The sequence below is a fragment of the Oryctolagus cuniculus genome, chromosome 8 (assembly GCF_051225735.1).
Source record: "Oryctolagus cuniculus isolate XC-2025 breed Fujian yellow rabbit chromosome 8, ASM5122573v1, whole genome shotgun sequence".
In the NCBI taxonomy this organism is placed as follows: Eukaryota; Metazoa; Chordata; class Mammalia; order Lagomorpha; family Leporidae; genus Oryctolagus; species Oryctolagus cuniculus.
Window position 1 is genome coordinate 107,740,623 of NC_142874.1, and position 18,995 is coordinate 107,759,617.

The following is an 18,995-nucleotide window of genomic DNA, read 5'->3' on the forward strand; positions in this document are numbered from 1 at the left end:
ACACTTGTGAGGATCAAGTGATGCAATGCATAAAAAGCTGTTAGCACGATGTCTGACACGTAATAAACAAGCAGTAAGTGTGGAAGTAGCAGTAGAAGAAGAAGGACCTGTATATAGATAACCAGAATGCCAGGTCAAAAATAAGCCACCACCTCCCGTCACGTTTCAGGGGAAACTTCTTACAGACCAACCATTCAAACACGGGGTCACAGTAGGGAGCCGTAGCAGGAGAACAATCTATGTACTGCAACATCTTAACAGGGCTAAGGAGTGATCTACGATACAAGGAGCGATGGCTCATGTGCACGGTAAATTTCTGAAGCTCATTCAAAGAAAGGTTAAAGGATCTGATGGTGCTGTGCTATTAAAACCCAGAGTACCCGTGAGAATGGCACTTCCAAAGTACATCTGCTGCCATTCTTCTCCCCGCCCCCACCCCCATTTAATTCCTACCCCCCAATTTCCTTTAGGAAGAAACAACAGCATGGAGCTTCTTTTCAAAGTCTTAAAATAAAACTCCCCCCAAAAGGGATCTTGCTTACAAAACCTTTCTGAGGGGGAAAAAAAAACGCATACAGAGCCAAGTGCTTATGTTCTAGCCAAGTTATGAGACTGAGAACAAGGGCTTCCAGGGGAGGGCGGTTAACTCCGTCCACGCCAGCAGAATTCCCGGCTTCCCTCCGGGTTTGCGCTCCCTGTGCTGCACATCGCGCCATCCTGGGGGCCAGCCTGCTAGAGAAATCCAGGAATCTGCAACAAAAACGATGACAGCCTGTGCCGACCTCCAAATTCTCGCCTGTCACTTCAGACCCTGACTAGTTGACAGAACAGCAGAATTTCAACTCCAATAGACTTGAATGCGCTTCTGGGCAAAGAAGCAGAGCTAACGAGGAAGGGATTTAAAGAGTTTCTCTTGGGTATTTGTCAAACTTTGATTTCCTGGCTGTGTGCAAAGCGGGCATTCAACTTCCATCTTCAACCAGGGCTCTCTGCTCCAGTCAGCTACCTGAAGGTAAATTTTAATAAATGTATTGTCTTCTCTAATTCCATTTGTTTAGCTGATGTGCATGACCTGATAAAGCTAACGTTTTTGCCTAAATACTAAAAAGTCATTTGTTTATTAAAAACCCCTTCGCATGATTTTGAAAAAAACTACCAATAGGGAATTTTATCACTTGTTTTCATATTTCCTTTCTTCCTTCAAAATTGAACAGTAAGTATTAATAAATGACAATGGCTTTAGTAAAAACCAAGAATACAAATGCAAAAGTCTTGTTAGCCAGCATAGCATTTAGATTTAATGAAGCCTGAAATACTTTACCAAATATATAAAAGAAACTAAAAGGAAAGTCATGTGTTTCTTTAACTTTCAAATCAAATAATTTTTATATTTTCCATGTTTAAATTATCTAAAAGCTATTCAGTCACCACCCTACTCCTAGTCTGTACCCAAATGTGGAAATGAGATATTCTGCTTTTCCAAAGCATAGGAAAAACCCCATTAATATATCCTTATTTGATTATTTTTACGTCTTTGTGACTATTATCCCTTTCCTAATTCCCTCTTATTGCTTTATAGCTTTCTCTTGCCTCCTACTATTATTTGATAAAACGCACACACAGACATAAAATTTCTCCAATTCCCAGTGACGTTTCATTTGGAACCGCCACAGTGGGAGATGGGGTATTAAAGAGCTAAAGAGATCATGATGGCTGTACTATTGTCAGATATTAGCATAAAAGCAATACTGCCAGTCCTGCTCACTCATTCCTGCAGCTGCTGAAGGTCACCCTGCAGGAGAAAACCATGCTTTCATCTGCAGATCAATAGTGCTGAAACTCTACACCAAGAGGTACTGCAGAGAGAGCATCTTTTCTGCTCTGCCTTTCATCTGTAAAGAGGTTAAATATGTCACCTTGGCATAGTATCTGAGCTCTCCTCTGGCCCAGGGCCTAAGCACACTGAATAGAAATGTTCATTCAGTCTAATTCAACAGAACTCTTTTTTTTAAAAAAGTCCCCCCTTTCTCGTGGACACCAGCTTTTTCAGTTCACAGCTTACTCAAACCTTGATGGGTATGAGTACTGTAAACTATGACTATTAAAAATGCGTATCTGTTAGGGAAGACTTACATTGGTATTTCTGATCATACAGCAGGACTTAGCAAAGCAGTACAGTCTATTTCATCTACTTAGAGCCAATCAACAAACGCTGTTTTCCGCATTTTGGAAAAGCATATGGATGTGTTACTCATGAATACTGGCTTTTTCTTTCAGAGAATTTTTGTGCATTCCGTGCTCAGAATATGCTGGTAGGGATTCCTTTCCAGGTCCTTTGGGACTTAATCCCCAATATCCTCCCATGGCACAGTTTCACTTATCATCTAAGTAAAAATAATAAACGGTGATGACAGAGATGAAACGACTGGTGATATGTATCTGGACAAGTCCAAAACATCATTCATTTTATTTCCTCTTGGCTATGTTTACTCAGTTGGCTTGTAACAGGGCATGGACACTGCTAGCTTAGGGAAGGTTAGCACAATGTCCAGAACACACTGGGAACCGGTTTCCTCCCAGAAGAACACAGACAGCTTGTTCAAAGACCTGGGGTGTCCTTAGCCCTCATATTTTACTCCAGAATGATCTTCAGTGGAAGACACAGGGGACCTCACAAATCCAGGGGAATTTCCCTGTAGGCCTGGCTATGCAAAAGATGCCTAGCCAGGTTGGGGTCTGGTTCTTACAAGACCCACAGAGCACCTTCTGCCAAACACAAAGCTGAACTTGCCATGGCAAGGCCACCTGGGCTAGCCTGGGTTTTGTCTTTGGCATCAGAGTGTATGACCTTGACTGATTGCTCCCAAGGTAAGGAGCAGGTCCAACAGAGGGAATGAGACCATGGACTGGTCCATATTTGGCTGCATAGACCTAGTTTATAGAAGACACCATAGACCTGGTTGATGTCCAGGCTTTACTACTAAATAGCTCTGTGACTTTGGCAAATGCCTTAACTCCTTTGTGCCTTGGTCCCCTCATTTGTGGAATGGAGATCATAAAACAAGTAGCTTCCTCAGAGATTTGCTGTAAGAATTGAATGCAGAAAGGTATGGCCCTAGCAAAGCCCTGCAGAAAGAGAACTGACTCTAGGATTTCCCTCAGGGTTTCTTCCTGTGTCTGTACACATTTGCTCTGTAATAAAATGCCAATGCCAGGTCTATGCCTCTGAGGCAGCTCAGCAACGTGGACAGAGCGTAGCTTGTGATCGTGATACACTTAGGCTGGAATCCTAACTCTGCCTCTGACAAGCTGTGTGAGATTGGGCCATCACTTCACGCCTCCAGGACTCAGTTTACCCACCCAGGAAGCAAAATGGTTGTAATATCCACAATGGGGGTTGTGGTAGAATCAAAGATGTTTATTCAATGCCAAGTATAGCACCCAACAGAGATCTAGACCTGGGGTTGGGGGCGGGGGGGGGGGTGGATTTTCCTGGCTGCCTAGCAGAGGTCTAATGTCAGGGAGGTTTCTGTTTTTAGGCACTTGGAATAATGTAACTGGTCCCAAAATTGGGGAACAAGAAGGAAATAATGTTTGAATTGTCTTTTGTCTTTAATCCAAAGAAATGTGGCACTACTGCCGTTCCCTGGGGAGGCTCCACATGAGGCATTTGTTACTGTGAGTCCCTACCACTCCTTCAATTAGCAGCTTCTTAATGGCCAAGTCAAAGGAAACCAAGGAGAGTTTGCTGAGTCGCCCTGCCAGTGCGCAGAGAGAGAAGAAAGGCCGTGGCGCAGTCAGTTCTGTTTTATTGGCCTACTTGGACAGGGGAGAAGGCCTCCCGCGTTTTTCCTTTTGTGTCTTTTCTGAAGGCAAGAATGGGGTTTTGACTTGCTCTAGGAGGTTATTTTTTCCTCTTCAACTGAAATTCAAACGAAAGGGGCTTTTTTGTTTAGCTTCTGTCAGTATGTTTTGTTTTGGTAAACCTCTCCCCCATGTTCCTAGCATTGAAATGTCAGCTGCTTTTTCTGGCTGTGTGTAGCAGGAGCACCCTGTCATGGCGATGAAAGGGGATGGAGAGACTCGGGCCTCATGACTCTCTGTGAAACATCTCTTAGTCTGCTTTAAAATCCTTCTTTAGAAATGCAGGCTCCAGGCATGGCCTGTTTCCCTCCTATTATGCAACCAACCTACGTACACACATTGCAGTAGCTAAATGTTTCCTTTAAAGGTTCAGTGAATAGGTATTAAGAAGATGAACAAGAAAGCTATTAAAACCATGGCCAGTTTACTGCGGGGTGCAGTGGAGAAACAAGAGCAAAGGCAAAAGAAGAGAAATAGACACGGCTTCCCTTCATAACACATACTGTAAACCTACTTTCCCAGTTCCCACTGCCTCCTCCTGTCTTTATGATGGGCCCCACAGTGGTATAGCAGTTAGCCAGGGCAATGCTGGGGCAGGCTGCCTGGACACGAAACCCGGCATTCATACTCTCCACTCTGTCTCTGTTTTCTCATCATCCAACCCATGGTAAGGGTTGGCTTCTGAACTCAAAGCCTCAGTCTCCCCCATTTGTTAAACAGAAAACGCCACCAATGCATAAGATCATTGTAGGATTAGCTGTAATAATGAATGTAAACTCTCAACAAGTAGTGGTTATTGTAATTCTTTCCATGGTTACATCTAACTGTGATGGGAATGGCCTTTTTGAACTTGAAATCTCCGAGGAAGTAAACTGTAACCAACAGTGGCCTCAGAATTATCATGGCATAAATAAGAACCTTGAATTTCTAAAGGAAAAAAAGAATATTATGATTTTTCTACATCATTTTCCTCAAATTGGTTAACACTAGGGCAAAAGGTATTAAAACATCTTTCATCAAAATGCCTTTTATTAAGGTTTCTGTTTTACTTTCTGCAGTGTTTTCTGGGTCATGCAGTTATGTAAGTAAGTAATAATTTTATCTTTTGGCCCAAACAACTAACGTATTCCATGTTGTATACCTTGTGAAATGCCAGAGATGCAAACGGAAGCCAGAGTAGAGAGGGGCTGTGCTCTTGTGGAGATTAACGTGTCCCTAGGGAGGCAGTCACTAATCAAATCATCACATTAATGAAAACTGCATATGCCCAAAACATAAGGTGACCTTGGGCAGGAAACCCTCTTTGATATAGCTAATGAAAAGATCCTCCACCAAAGTTTTTGGTTATGATATTTAATCTATTGTTACACATACATATTTAAAATCTATTTCACTGTAAATTTTTTTGCTTATAAAAATGACTTTTCCCATTCTCATAGTGCATGAAATAGTTTTGTTAAAACTCTTCATAAGCGTCTGTAACATCAGAGTCCATGTTCACTGGATCTACTCTGTATGACCTGGTACAGAGCGCATGTTGTTTGTGACACACCTTTAGAAACCTGCTGATGCTGCAAAGTTAATCCCCAGGCCCAAGTCCTCAGTCAATGGTGATGCTTACCATAGCACTTTTTCCAGTGTTCTGCAAAGGGCTTATATTAAACCACTTGTATCTGTAAGGGTGGTTTTCTAAAATAGGATAATTCTAACTCTTGTAATAATGAAGTCATACCTCAAGAATAATGGCTAAATCTGCTTTGAATGCCTATGTCTTCTTTCTCACCTATTCTGCCAAGGTGATATTTCTAAGAACAGTATTACTTGGAGTCTGCCTGTCTTGGAGTGCCCCTCCTGGCTGCACCAGAGTTAAATAAATCTTATGAGTCAAATAAATCTTGCTTTGTTAAAAATAAGCAAACAAACAAGTAGTACTTGAAATCGTTTCAGATTCTTTTCCCAGATGGTACTTTGTTGCTCAAGATGAAGTAAGGGAGACAGTGCCTTATCATGTGAGAGATGTTAGAAGCACTTAGAAATATAAAACAAATCCCTCTTTTCCATAGCATGATTGGGGGCGGGGGGAGGGGGTAAAAAGCTCACATTGTATTTGAACACATATAGTATGTGATTATAAACCCAAATGAGTGCCATGAGAGCATAGGAGCCTGACCTCAGGCCAAAGTCACCGAAGGCTGTCCCTGATGTGAAGACTGAATGGAGGTTAGTTCTGGGTGGGGGTGGGGGTGTGTGTGCTCGAGCATGTGGTGGTTGGCGGTAGATGGGAGAAGTGGGTGCTGGCAAGAGAATTTCAAGAGTGGGAATACCTTTCTCAAAGACCCTGTAGCAGGAGCGATCTCTGGCCAATTTGAGAAAGTCAGAGAAGGCCATCTCCTCCGAGAGCAAGGGAAGGCCAATGGGAACTACATACCCTAAGCATCTCCTCATAAAACCCTCTTCCCCGAGCACTCTATGTATACATCCACTGCTAGATTCAGCTTTAACGTATCTATGATGTCTCTGTGGAACTCTGGTTACCAAAGCCCTGGCAGGTGGAAGCCGCATCTGTCACTAGCTGGGATCCGCATGGCAGTAGGTTCAGTTAGGAAGGATGATGGCAAATGAAGATCAGGAGGTCCAGAAAAGTCTGGATTTATCACCTACACTCCCAGGGCTGGGACAGCTTGATGTTAGATGGTGACTCAGCAGAGAACTCAAAATAGAAAAGTATCTTTTACAGCCTTCAGATGACTTCAATGCCAAGCCATAGACCTCTCCCCAGAGACTCATTAATACTTTAAAAGCCCTAAAGCATCAGAGTTAACTGTGGATCAGGTAGCAGCACGTATGCATCAGCCAAAACATGGCAAAGAGATTTGCTCTCAGATAACAAAGCCTTTGCCTATCATATAAAAACAAGGGGAAGGAGAAAGCTCTGTTGGAGCCTGATCATGAAGTAGCTATAATCATTTTGTTTACTACATTTTCCAGAAAGGAAATTTTTCCATGGTTATAATGCTTACTAAAAATAGCAGCCTACAAGCTTCCTCTGATATAAACGAATTCAACAGAAGATACCTGGCCTTATTTGGAAGCATAGATGTCGACACTTCAGGAAATTATATGCTATTAGAAACAAGGGGAAAAAATTAGAGGTAAAACAGTCAATGCAAATCTCTCCTTCTTCCAGGGTACCTGGTATGTCTTTCTCAGTTCAAAGAGGAGATAAAAGATATCAAGAGATATCAAGTAGTCATCATGTACCTTGAAAAACCAAAAACATTAAGCAAGTCCCCTTGGTCTGGAGGGAGGGAGAAGACGTTGTGAGTTTTGCAGAGATTACCAGCTCAGGAACCAAGGATGGAGGGTTTGGTTACCTGGGGATCTTAAGACAACAGAGGAAAATTCAATCAGAAAGTCTTGAGGCAATAATTACCAGCACAATAATTTTCAAGGAGTCATTGATGTGGCTGATATAAAGGAAGAATCCTGCTCCCTCTTCCAGAGGTACGATGATTGTTTTTGTACACTAGTTGCATGTTCAGATAGCTTGCTAATGCTTAGGAGAAAAGGAAAAGAGAATGAGGATCAAAAGAGAGGGGACTACAGTGAAACAAGGAGTGGCCAGGGGAGACAGATGGTTATGCTAAGTAGATGTAAGTGGTGAGGTAATATGCAGAACTTCAAAAATAAAATGTCTTTAAATTCAATGTTCTGAATTAAATGATGTTCTAAAAAAATTGGAACTGAAAAGAAATCAAATGCAAAAATAGAATCCAAACTTACTCTAATGTGAATTTCTAGAAAATACCATAGAAACTGAAATGCAAGCAATTATAAAAAAAAAAAAAAGGTACACATGAACTACAGTACCCAAAATGTATTCTGGCCATGTAAGTCCACTACTAGACCTAAATGGAGAATAATGTTTTAGAATGATGTTGTGCCAATCTTTAGAAATAGAAACTGCAAGACAAAGAGACAGAGAACAGTCTCAGGGTTTCATTCAGGAAATGTCCTGTGTTCCCTACGAAATCCAATGTCCCACCAGTATTTGACTACCACACACACAGCTTTCCACCTTTTACCTGGAACAACATGCACTAGACCCAAAGCTAGCATTGTTCCATCAGAGACTGGAGATGGTTGACCACATGCATGGCCATTTCTACCTGAGACTTTTAGACCCATCTCTGCAGACTTGGCTGGGCGACATTTTCAGCTGAAGGAACAGACATTCAGGCCTCTTTCCTGGCTTTTCCTGGGACAGAGCCCATAGAGCTGCCGAGAAATCTAATTACAACTTCCTTTCATGGTAAAATCCAATTACAACCTCTCCACTGGTGAAAGCCAGTCTTTGCCACAAAAGGAAGATAAGTAAAGGTGCCTCAAGCAGTGGATATGCCTGTGTTCTGCCTTCTCTCTTAGGCACTAGGCAGAAAGGTTGCAATGACCTTGACTTGACTTGCCTTGTTTAGGAATAGCAGTCATAAAATCTATCACTACACCTCCCTTCCATAAAAAAGACAAATATTTTCATATCTAATACCAGGTGATTTTCTCAAGTATCCCTTAGTTAGGCAAAGCATATTTTGAGCCAACACTTGTTCTCTCCCACATATACACTTTTTTTTTTTCAGGCAGATGACTTTCCTTATTAAACTTGAATAACATGTTAAACAAGGGGGAAAAAAAGGAGTTATTGAGGTCCCTAAACTTAATTGACATAAATGTAGACAGTTAGTACATTTTGGTTTTGGGTTTTTTTTCTTCTTCTTACTATTCGTTGAATTGTTTTTTCTTCTTCTTCTTCTTCTTACTATTCGTTGAATTCTTTACTTAGTGGAGTGTTAAGCTTATGATTATAAGATAAACTCAAGGTATATCATTGTAAAAATTAAAGAATAAGAAAGGTAGAAGGAACGAAGGTGGGAGTACGGGGTGGGGGGAGGGTGTGAAGTCTCACTATGCTCCTAAATCTGTATAGATGAAACACATGAAATTTGCTCACCTTAAATAAATAAAAAATTATATACAAAATGTATAGTTCTCAAAATGATAATTTATGGGAATATATTTTTTAAAGATTTATTTATTTATTTGAAAGTCAGAGTTACACAGAGAGAGGAGAGGCAGAGAGAGTGAGAGCGAGAGCGAGAGTGAGATAGAGAGAGGTCCAATAGTTCACTCCCCAATTGGCTGCTTCGGCCAGAACTGCGCCGATCCGAAGCCAGGAGCCAGGAGCTTCTTCCAGGTTTCCCATGTGGGTGCAGGGGCCCAAGGACTTGGGCCATCTTCCTCTGCTTTCCCAAGCCATAGCAGAGAGCCGGATCAGAAGTGGAGCAGCAGGGTCTCGAACCGGTGCCCAGACGGGATGCCGGTATTGCAGGCCAGGGTGTTAACCCACTGCACCACAGCGCTGGCTCCGGGAATACATGTTTTATAAGTATGTGCACAAATCTATAATTGCAGAAATAATAAAATTACTAACTACATTCTACACTATCCTCTACCACTACTACATAATTACTAATACTTCATTGAAAGTGTATAAAATGCAGGTTTGCAGTTCATAAAGAAAAAACAGGCAAAATTTTAGAAGGAACATGTGGCCAATTAAAAATTTTTTTACCTGAAGATGAGTTGAGTGAAGAGTGGTAAATGGTTATTTTTTAAAAAATAGAGTAAACTTTCCTCTGGATTCAAATAAAAGTGTTATGACCCCAGAGTTAATAAAAGCAGACAAGGATAAGAACACACCATTCAAAGTAACCCTCAAAGGGCAGGCACTTGGCCTAGCACTTAAGATGATACCCAGGACACCTACATCCCATATGATCATTCCTAGGTTTGGAGTGTTCCTGATTCCAGCTTCCTGCTGATGTGGACCCTGGGAGGCAGCACTGATGGCTCCTGTGGTTGCATTCCTGCCATCCATGTGGGAGACTTGGATTAAATTTTCAGCTCCTGGTTCCTGTTCTAGCCCACCCCTGGCCATTGTGGACATTTGGGGAGAGAAACAGTGATGGGCATTCTCTCTCTCTCTCTCTCTCTCTCTTTTCTTTATCTCTGACTCCAAATCAAATAAATAAAATTCTAAATGGAAAGCCCCAAAATAACCTCCAAATAACTCTCAAAGTAAAGCATTTTTATGAAATTTGTTTAATTAGAGTTTCCTCTTCACCTATAGGGACTCATAGAGAAGTTGACCTCAGATCTACAAAAATGTAAAGAATTCATCTTAATTATAAGTCAGCAAAATCTGTAACTGGTGTGAAGATGCCATGTTTGGTCAGATGCTCAGGCTTTCCTGGCACATTGGAATCTCAAGCCGTTAGTGCAGTGGATTCCTCCAACCTTTCACAGGGGCCAAACAACTCAGCTAACTCTCTCCCACGGAATGCAGCATTCTGGTAGAATTAAACACACACACACTCAATACCAGCTGAACCTTCATAAATCTCCTTTTCTCTCTTTCTTCCCTGATCACCAACTCCAGCAGCATAACAGTAGGCTTTGAGGCCTAAACAATGGGGGACAGGTTTATCTCTTTCTAGAAAAGCTTTTTAAATAATTCCCTAAAATACAGGAGGAAAATTCTAGAAGCTTTTATTTTAGACTAGAAAAACTTTTTTTTTAGACCTTGACACAGTCATCTTGTATTCTAGTAGCTTTGGGGACAGACATGGAGGATGAGCAGGGAAGTACCTGCTTCAGCTCACTGATTCTTGTGATCTGAAAACAATTTAAAGTAAATGAGCTCAAGGGGAAATGTTTGGCCGGCTCCATGGCTCACTAGGCTAATCCTCCACCTGCAGCACCGGCACCCCGGGTTCTAGTCCTGGTCAGGGCGCCGGATTCTGTCCTGGTTGCCCCTCTTCCAGGCGAGCTCTTTGCTATGGCCCGGGAGTGCAGTGGAGGATAGCCCAAGTCCTTGGGCCCTGCACCCACATGGGAGACCAGGAGGAAGCACCTGGCTCCTGGCTTCGGATCAATGTGGTGCGCCGGCCACAGCAGCCATTGGGGGGTGAACCAACAGAAAAAGGAAGACCTTTATCTCTGTCTCTCTCTCTCACTGTCCACTCTGCCTGTCCAAAAAAAAAAAAAAAAAAAAAGAAAGAAAGAAAGAAAAAAGTGAGGGGGGTGTGTTTTCCTACAGTTTGAAAAATGTCTTCCTACAATCTCATAGGATAAGGTTACTATAGCCTAAGATCATTATATTATTAAATTCTCTTTCCCACAAGGTGATACATAAAACCAGTCCATGTTTACCCTGTGTTGGGTTATTTGTTCATTTTTCTTAAGTCTTATGAGTTTGGATGGCAGCCAAGGTAATGTCTAAGGCTGTAGCCATGGCTGGAGGTGGCTGCCGCACCTCATTTCTTCCTAGCATGTTGACAACAGGGCAAATATAAGGGCACTTCAAAAAGTTTGTGAAAAATACAACTTTAAAAATTGGCACCAAAAAATTGAAATCTATGCACAGTCTTCACATAATATGCATTTTTCCATGAATTTTCTGAAGACTCCTCATATCTCTAGGGATCCATAGCCCAGTTCTTGAATATGATGTGTACATTTCAGTACCATGCAGCCAAAAATAGTCACCATCCAAAAAAATTAACATATCTTTGTATAGGGCTAGTCAACCAAAATACAACTGTGTACAGCTGTGTTTCAACTCAGCAAACTAGATTACCCTTGATCAGGTAAAATTCTATCTATTCTGAGACTAAGCACCCAAGAACAGTTTTCTTGGAATCATGTTTAAACTGTTCAGTCAAGGCAGGAGTTTGGCCTAGCAGTGAAGATGCCACTAGGGATGCCTGCAGGTTCACTGCAGGTGCCTAGGTCCCACTCTCGGCTCTGATCCCAATCCCAGCTTTCTGGTAATGCACATCCTGGGAAGAAGTAGCTGATGGTTTAAGTAGTTGAGGCCCCGCTATCCACATGGGGTATGTGCACTGAGTTCTGGCTCCCAGCTCTTTAGCCTTTCCCATTCTAGTGAATCCATGATCTCTCTCTTTTTCTCTTTCTCTACCTCTCTCCCTCCCTCTTTAAAAAAATGTTTAATGTGTGATCAAACAGAGCAAATGAGTTGGGTCTCCTTGGTATGGAAAAGCACTGGAACAGAACAGAAACAAGCAGAAGGACTCACTCACTTCCCAAGAACCCAGATTAAGCCTGGTATCATAACCTCCCAGAGATTGCATGAAGAGAGGAAAGGAAGAACACATTGGAGTGAAAAAATGGCATTTTCCAACACAAATTCGTCTAGGTCTAGTTGCCCATATTTTCCTCTAAAGCTTTTCAATTCATAGCATCTTCAAATCTTGTGGTTGTATCTGTAAAATTACTTTGTTGAGTGCTGATCACATTTGAATACCTTGCAGCTTCTGGTTCTCTCCAAAGATGAGGACAGCTATTCTCCATTTAATAAAATAAAAGGGTCTTCCAGATAAGGCAATTCTAGAAAGACTTAGAAGAACACAGCCCTGAGAGTAGGAGGCAGCTTTATTGGCAGCAGATGTGAAAATATTCAAACCTATGAATCCCTACCTTTGAATTAAGTGTTGTACCAGTCAAGGACCCAGCAAGGAAGTGATGGATCCAGGCAGGAAAGTGGGATTTGGGAATTTGAGGAGAGTGTAACTAAGGGATTCTTCACCATGATAAGGGCAGGGTTTGGAGAAGTCAAAAGGGGTTGCAGGAAGAGGCAAGGAAGAATGAAGCTACTAAGCGCAAGGGGTGGGACTGTTTTCTGAACCCAGAGAGGAAGTGCTATGAGAGGGGGTCACTCAGAAGGGCTGTGACCCTCAGGAGAGGAACACAGTCACAGAGGGGGACCTGAATCAGATATCCTGACACTACTCTCCTTCCCTCAACCCCTCCTCGCCAGGGCTGCCTATTGGCTGAACCCAAGAAACCTCTGGGCAAGAGAACCTGTTGGGACCATTCACACAGGTCCTGGGCAGCTCAGGGTAGAGAGGGGGAGAGTGCACATGGAGGAGCAAATGGAAGATAGCTAAACATGCAGAGGGGAATCGCTTCCCAGGGTGGCAGAGAAAAAATAGACAGCTGTGGACCAGTCAGGGACCAGCCGTGCACCAGCTGTGGGCCAGCTGCCTGCTTTCCTTGCTTCCCAGAGCTTTCTCTCTAAGGACATAAACAAGCTCTGGTTTTCCACCCTATTTTCAAAGAACTTCTCAAATTCCAGCCATAAAGTCCACTTATTTAGGAGAAGGCAGGTAACAAGCAATGTTACACCACTGGGACAAGCAATTGTTTCTCTGCTAAATGTGTTGGCTCTCAGCAAGGTACATGAGAAGTTTCAACCATGCCCTGAATCCTAAGGGGACTTCTGCTTGGAGGGACTTACTTTCCCAGTTGTTCACACAAGAACTGAATACTCATCAAAGCATACCACTGTTCCCAGAGGGTCCCAACACCATGAGAATGAGGCTACTTGGAACTGTTCTTGGGTATTAGTTGCTGTTTTTCTTAGTCCTGGAGGAGAACTACCTCCAATGAATAATTCTTGATCCATTCACAGAGCTGAAAGCACTTGAGATTCCTCCCCCAACTAACAGAATTTAACATCTGACTTACCCTATTAGCAAAAGAGAGACCATTTCCACAGAATCCAAAGGGTTGTCTATTACATCAGTAGAGTTTCACTAATAAGAGATATTCAAATAAGAGCAGTCAGAGGAGAAAGCCAAGAACCATAGGCACTCGGGAGAAAGAAATTCCAACAAGGTAAAGAATAAAATAAATTAATGAGTAGAAAGAAGAACTAAGGGCAGAAAAGGAATAGGGCTAATCTACCTGGTCATTTCAGGAGCTAGACTTCAAAAGCAGAACAACCAAGCAGTCAACAACAGGAAGCACTCAAGTCACTATTAAGTCCTGCAATGTCACCAATGCCACTGGCCGTTGGGAGAGCCATCCTTAGGAATGGATTCAGGATTTGTGAAGCCAGAAGTTTAAAAAAATGTATGAGACCCTCTTTTTTAAAAAACTGAAAGATCAAAATCATGTACAAGATTTTTGTAGGGAGCCTGTGCAAGGGCACCCAAAAATTAAGTTTCTTAATTTTGAGGTGCATCCATTCTAGCCATACTTAGATAACCATACCACAAAGAATATGAAAAATATAGTGTGAGGGGGTAAAAAAATGTAAATTTAAGAGACCCCTGCAATCACAGACAACAAGGAAATAGAAGGACAGATATCATAATAGGATTTGAGCAAAGCAAAATTAACATGGCCAAGATAATTTCTCCCACTACACCATGAAGCAAAGTGGTGGAGACTTCCTGAAGGCAAACACTGACCCCTGCCCCAAAAAAAAGGAAAAAACCGAGACCTGCCCCTGTATATGCATGGCTTGTGGAAATCTGTAATGAGACATGGTGAGATTAGCGAGCATTAGTGAGCAGTTTAATGAGAGGAAGAACTCTGAAAGAAATGATGAAGAGGTATGGAAAGGTGGACATTACACAATCTTGCCTAGGATAATCCTGCGGTCATAAGCCTCTAAATAGGATTTCAGTAATCTCTCACTTATACATTACAGAAGAAGGGAGATCTACTCATTTTCCCTGAGCCAGAAACAGAGAGTTATGAGAGTGTCCCAGAAAAGTCATCCCTTTTAGGCTTCCATGACTGAAACAGGCACAGTGCAAAACTGTGTGCAATGGCAATGCACTATGTTCATGAAGTTCCCCTTGGATGGATACTTCTAGGAAATAGAGGTGAAGTCATAGGTGGGAAAGCTTGCATGGCACCTAGGTCAAGTGCTTATTACCACAGTACCTGGCAAGTGATAACATCTCAAAGATTATATCAGTACTATTTATATTAATAAAAATATTTATAAATATATAAATATTTATATACTCATAATACTCGTTATATTTATATATTTAGTTATATAAATTATATATTATTTGTATGTAAAATATGATATAAATATTTAATGAGTATATTTATATAAATATTATATCAGCTACTATTAAATAGTCAATGACAAAAATTTACTTTTTCAGTAAAATAATATCTGGATGAGCATATAGGATTCTACTATTAATAACTATACTTAAGGCTATTCCATGTAAAATATTTAATATCTATTTCAATTATTGTTTACAAATGTAGTGACTTAAAATGGCAACCATTTCACAATGTCTCATGATTTTGTGGGTCAGGAACTTAAGCAGGTCAATTGAAAGTACTCAGCTGGTAAATGAGCTGGTCTGGAGTGTACAGATGGCTCCACTCACAAGTCCTATGCCTTTGCAAGGCCAGGTGGCAAGCTGGGGTTGGCAGGGACTATGGCACAGTGACTTCTGTGGCATGTTAGTCTCTTACACAGTGGCTCAGGGCTTCCAGAGTAAGTTCCAAGAGATGTAGGTACAAACTCCAACGTTTAGCCTCAGAAGTCTGCCTCAATCAATTGTTCATGTATGTCACTAGGGCCAGTGCAGATTCAAGGGGAGGAAAATTAGGCTCCACCTCCCAGTAGAAGAAATTAACAAAGAATTTGCAGACATCTTTACCACAAAATTTATACATGTTAAATGACAAATGTAAGAACTTGCCTCAGTTTCACTTTACCCCAGTTAGAATGACTAGCATTCAAAAATCAAAAAACAATAAATGCAGGTGAGGATGTGGGAAAAAGGTCCCTCTTGGTAATGTAAACTAGTACAACCATTATGGACAATAGTGTGGCGATTCCTCAGAAACCCGAAATAAATCTACCATATGACCAAGCCATCCTACTCTTGTGAATTTATGGAAAGGAAATAAAGTCAGTATATGAATTTCAGCTCAATTCACAACAGTGAATTAACAGTTAATATATGGAATCAACCCAGATGTACATCAACTTATGACAGGATAAAAAAAAAATGTGGTATACGTACACTATGGAATACTACTCAGCCATAAAAAAGAATGAAATCTTGTTTTTTGCAACAAAATGGATGCAATTAGAAACCATTATGCTTAGCGAAATAAGCCAGTCTCAAATAGACAAATATCATATATTTTCTCTGATATATGGCAGTTAATAAGAATACAAAAAATTTATAGGAATGAGATGGGCATTTTGTGATATGATTGTCATTTTTGGCCCTTGTTTATACTCCTGTGGAACTGTGGTCTTCTTACTTTTCACTTGTTGAATATTATGGTTAGTAGTGAATTAAGTCTGTGCCTATAGAGTGGATTAGAATTATGTCTTGGCAAAAACTGATAGAGAGAGGGGAGGGGGAAAGGGAAGTGGGGGAGAAGTGTGGTTGTGAAACTAAACATACCTATGTATTGCCTAAAATCTGTCCTCTTTATATTAACAAAAGAGAAAAAGATAAAATGGGGGGAAAATTAAACTAATTTGAATTAAGTTTGGAAAAAAAAAGGAAAGAAAAAGAAAGCCATCAGGGGAATGTTGAATATGCTCCCTACCACAAAACAATAAAACACTCTACTTTCTCATTGGAAAAAAAAAAAAAAAAAAAAAAACTTGCCTCAAGACATCTACAGATGAAAGTTGGAATAGAGTTGACATTTGTGGGTGTTTGGTTCCTCAGGGGAGGCTCCTTTCTGCCATGCCCAGTGTTTCATTTGGGTGTCTGTCTCAGTGGTACATGGGCCAGCCAAGAGAAGAACTCTAGGCATTTTACATCCCAAATGCTGGCTCCCCCATCGTGCCCCATCAGAAAAGCCACACTTAGAAAAAGCAGTCTAACTGTCACCTTTTTAAATTCTAAGTGAGGTTCTCATAATATTTTAGCAATGAGATACCCTGTCCCCAACAAAAGGCAAAGGCCCTGCTTAAAGTTCCCAGCCACTATCATTTTTAACCTTCCTGGATTCAGGACAAGAAACAGTGATATGAAAGAAAGAAAGAACTTAAGGACTCTAAGTAACAGTATAAATTAAAGTCTCTTTGAATTATTAATTATTAGGGTTATTAAGCCATCTATCCTATGAGTACTTCAAAGAAATGATATCTTTCATTTCATTTGTAAAGTATTTTCCATTTTATTTATTTATTTAATATGTTTGAAAGGCAGAGAGATACAGAGAGGTCTCCCATCCACTGACTCCTCAAATGCCTGCAACACCCAGGGCTGAATCAGGCTGAAGTCAACAACCAGGAACTCAATCCTGGTCTCACACATGGGTGGTAGGAACCCAACTACTTGCTATCTCCCAGAATGCATATTAACAGAAGCTAGAATTGGAAGCAGAGCCAAGACTCAAACACAGGCACTCCAATACGGATGTTGGTGTCCCAGGCAGCATCTTAACCACCGCACTAAATTTTTACCCCTCTTTCATTTTACTTTTACAGTGGGTGAAATTACCAAATGACTACATTATCACAATTGAGTCTCAAAACAACCCTAGATACAGTTTAAAAACTTGCCATGGGACCCCAAATCCCCTTAAGCTGGGTGGTAAAAATAGCATTTTAAGTGTTAAAGTAATCATATTGATAGGATTAAATGTTAAAATGATCATATAGATAGGATTAAGTGTTAAAGTGATCATTTAAATAGGATTGTTTGGTAGTAATAATAGATAGAAATAAAAAGGAAAGAATGCTCCAACATGGGAAGCAGTCCACACAGCAGACTTATAGAATGAGAATCACTTTAAGTAACACTCTGACCTCAGAATCAGCCCTTAAGGCATTCTGGTCTGGCTGAAAAACCCACAAGAGCATTTCAGGCATGGAAAGCAAAGACACTATGGCAAAAAAAATGTCCTACATGAAGGACCTCAGTGGGTGAGACTCCAGTAGAAAGAAGTGGTCATCAAAGACGAATGTACTTTTCTCTGAACAGAGGACAGAACTTCCACTTTGCTCATGGCCTTGTCTAAACACTGACAGAGTTTGGATTCAAAAGGCTTCCATAACCTAGGCAGATCATGTCAACAGCCTCAGGTGATCACTGACACCATACATAAGAGTGTTGTTAAATTAACAACAGGAGTCACTGTACACTAACTTTCCATGCAGGACTCCTGTCCTCAAAGAGTGGTACTATGAAAGTTAACAGTAAAACTTGTTCTCAAAGATTTATTTCATTTTAGTGTATTAAGTGGAGGATATTCTTATTTCTTATACATTTTAGTTATGCTTATGTGTCCAACTCCACTGCTTGTTTTCTTAGGTGCCTCTTTAATGATAAAACTTGCTCTCAGATTTACTTTCTTTTAATGTATTAAGTGAAGGATATTCTTATGTCTCATAAGTTATAGTTATGTCTAAGTGTTCTCAAAAGATGTATCATTCTTGGATGCTTCTAAGTTTTAAGTTTCTCAAAGAAAAAAAGTGAAATTAACTTCAAGATGCAATGACTTTGAACAGCCCTTGTCTTGACTGTTAAGGAACAGGTTTTTGGGTTTTTTTTTTTTTTCATACAAATTGTTGAACTCTTTACTAAGTATAGAGGTAATATTCTGTGTATAAAGTTAATTGAAAACAGATCTTAGTAAAAAAATAGACCTGGAATAGGAGAGGTAGGGGGAGGTGGGGTGGGAGAGTGGGTGGGAGGGTGGATATGGTGGGAAGAATCACTATATTCCTAAAGTTGTATGTATGAAATGCATGAAGATTTTATTCCTTAAGTAAAAGATTTCTTTGGGGGTAAAAAACAACAACAACAACCCTAGAAGACAAATGTGTAAGGCACAACTATTTTCCTACTCTGTAAAGAAATCAGTGACTTGACCAAAGTCTCTTGCTTAATAAATAGAAGTTCAGGTTTGTAACAGATCTACCAACTGCCTACCAAGTATTTTTCAACTATGCTGCTGCCTTTGAGTAAGCGCATACACTAGGAAAATAATATTTATCTAATTTCACATCCATGGTGGCTTATGTAAGTTTTCAAGAATAACTATTCTGTGTATTCAAAAATTTTCTCATTTCTGCATTTTTCATCTAGAGTTTTGTCTGCAAAAATCACAGTCTGCATTTTGCAGAGTGCACACCAGATTTGATTGTCTCAAAATAAATGGCTTTCTACTTATCCAAGAATAAATGGCATTCATCGTACTGAGCAAGGACATCATGGTTTTCATTTGCAAAGTACTTTGCAAGCATCAGCTAATTA

The 18,995-nt window shown here is 40.6% G+C and overlaps 1 protein-coding gene across 1 annotated transcript in view; it reads left to right on the forward strand.

Annotated features, from left to right (window-relative positions):
* Positions 1-702: 702 nt before the first annotated feature.
* The window catches only part of SPARCL1 (SPARC like 1), a 45,537-nt gene continuing 27,244 nt past the window's right edge, over positions 703-18,995 (forward strand). Inside the window, exon 1 of the mRNA XM_002717029.6 lies at positions 703-1,012. The gene's annotated coding sequence lies outside the window, so the exon portion shown is untranslated. The remainder of the gene's footprint in view (positions 1,013-18,995) is intronic.